The 2,400-nt window shown below is 46.5% G+C and overlaps 1 long non-coding RNA gene across 1 annotated transcript; it reads right to left on the bottom strand.

The window, feature by feature from the left end:
* Positions 1-369: 369 nt before the first annotated feature.
* On the bottom strand, positions 370-1,608 carry LOC113962964. The gene is made up of 3 exons (XR_003532616.1): positions 1,493-1,608; positions 712-755; positions 370-460 (listed from the first exon to the last, which is right to left on the bottom strand). It is a non-coding gene; the product is annotated as an uncharacterized LOC113962964 (long non-coding RNA).
* Between the last annotated feature and the right edge of the window lie 792 nt (positions 1,609-2,400).

Raw genomic sequence — 2,400 nt, forward strand, 5'->3', positions numbered from 1 at the left:
ACTGGGAGAGGAACTGGGACCACTGGGAGGGGATTGGTGGGTGCTGTGAGAGACTGGAATATACTGGGAGAGGAACTGGGACCACTGGGAGGGGATTGGTGGGCGCTGTGGGAGACTGGGATATACTGTGAGGGAACTGGGATGTACTGAGCGGGGAACTGGGATCACTGGGAGGGAATTGGGAGGGGCTGGGCATGAAATGGGATTTATTGGAAGGGGAACTGGGGTCACTGGGAGATGACTGGGGGGCACTGGGATAGACAGGGTTGGGACTGGGATATACTGGGAGGGAACTGGAAGGCATTGGGATGTACTGGGAGGGAGGGAACTGGGAGGGACTGGAAGGGACTGGGAGGGCCCAAGACTCACTGAGGGCATCCAGGAGGCTCCTTCCTGGCACTTCCACTACTGGAATTCCCAGAATTCCCAGAATTCCAAGGCCAAGTAAGAGGAGGAAGATCTGGGGGGGACCATGGGAGGGGTCACCTACTCCCATCCCAACTACCACATCCCAAATTCCCCTTTTTCCACCGACTTTTTAGGCTGAAATCCCCCAAATTCCTTGATTTTGGATTTAATTCAATTAATTTCATTTAATTTTGAAATTTTTAAGAATTAAAATTTTCTGGCTCTGGGAAAAAAAATCCCTTTTTTTGCCCCCAAATGCTTCAAAATTCCCAAAAGATCCCCAAATCCTGAGCCCAGCCATACCTGGAGCAGTGGCATCATGGATCCACTGGAGCCTGTGGGAAAATCTGACATTTTAAACAAAAATCATATGAATTTTAGCAGCCCTGGGGCCATGACCCCTCAAAATCCACATTTTGGGGTCTCCCCATCCAAATTTTGGGATCCATCCTTCAAAAATTTGGGATCCCCCCTTCCAAAAAACCCCATTTTGGGGCTCCCCATCTCTAAATTTTGAGATCCCTCTTCCCAAAATCCAAATCTTGGGATTTCTTGTTTCCCAAATTCCATATTTTAGTGTTCCCCAATTCCCAGGTCCATATTTTGATGTTCCCCCTTTTCAAACTCCACATTTTGGGGTCCCCTCCCTCCAAATTTTGTATTCCCTTCCCAAATTCAAATTTTGGGGCTGCCAGACTCCATATTTTGTGGTCCCGCCCTCAAACTCCAAATTTTGTGGTCTCCAATTCCCAAATTCCATGTTTTGGGTTCCCCTGTTCCCAAACACCAAATTGTGGGGTTCCTTTGTTCCCAAAATGCACATTTTGGGGTCTCTCCCTCTAAATTTTGGGATCCCCCTTCCCAAAATCGACATTTTGGGATTCCCCACTTCCCAAATACACATTTTGGGGTTCCTCAGCTCCAAAATTTGGGGTTCCCCCTCCCAAACTCCTCATTTTTAGGCTGCTGAATTCCCAGATCCACGTTTTGGGCTCCCCCTCCCCCGCTCCAAATTTCGGGGTCTCACCTCCCAAAATCAACATTTTGGGGCTCCCCAGCTCCATATTATGGGGTCCCTCCTTACCTCTGAGCCAGTTTCCACGTAAATCCCTTTTTTTTTGGTTGTTTTTAGTCCTTCTGAGGTGTTTTCTGTGATATTTAAGCCCTGAAAAGTCCCCCCCCCAAAACAGGAAAAACGTCAAAAAATGTAAAAAATAAAAAGGGAAGTGGGATTTTGTGGGTGATTTTTCTGCATTTTGGGGACTTTTCACTTCACTTTTCAGGAGTTGTTTTTAAATTTGAGTCCCAAAATTGTCCTGGAGCCCCAAAACACGGCTTGGAAATAGGAGTTTTTGAGGAAAAATCCCTGTTTTTCCCTTTAGTGACTTAAAAAAAACCCTCATTTTTTAGGAATAATCTTTGTTTTCTTCTCAAAAGTGGCAGAGTCTCTGGGACCCCAAAAATCAGCTCAGAGACCCCAAAAGTGACCCCGAAGACCTCAAAACTCAGCCAAATGACCTCAAAAATGAGGCAAAAATGAGCCAAAAGACCCCCAAAGACTCCCAAAATCAGGTCAAAGACCCAGAAAATGAGCTAAAAGACCCAAAAAATAATTCCTAACACCCCAAAAGTGAGACAAAGTCCCCCAAATCAGCCTAAAGACCCCCTAAATGAGCCCAAACAGCCCCCAATCTGTCCAAAGAGCCCCAAAATGATCCAAAATACCCCTCTAATCAGCCCAAAAACCCCTCTAATCAGCCCAAAGAACCCCAAAATGAGTCTTAAGCTCCCCAAATGGGCCAAAAATGCCCAAAATTCACCCAAACACCCCAAAATTGAGCCAAAACAGCCACAAATGAGCCCAAAGACCCCCAAAATCAGCCTAAACCACCCAAGAAATGGGCCCAAAGACCCCAAAAAGGACCATGAAAATGAGGCCAGAAACCCCCCAAATCACCCAAACGTACAAATGGGAGCCAAAAGACCCCAAAA

This window comes from Neopelma chrysocephalum, unplaced genomic scaffold (genome assembly GCF_003984885.1).
Source record: "Neopelma chrysocephalum unplaced genomic scaffold, ASM398488v2 Primary Assembly neopelma1_186396, whole genome shotgun sequence".
Lineage (NCBI taxonomy): Eukaryota > Metazoa > Chordata > Aves > Passeriformes > Pipridae > Neopelma > Neopelma chrysocephalum.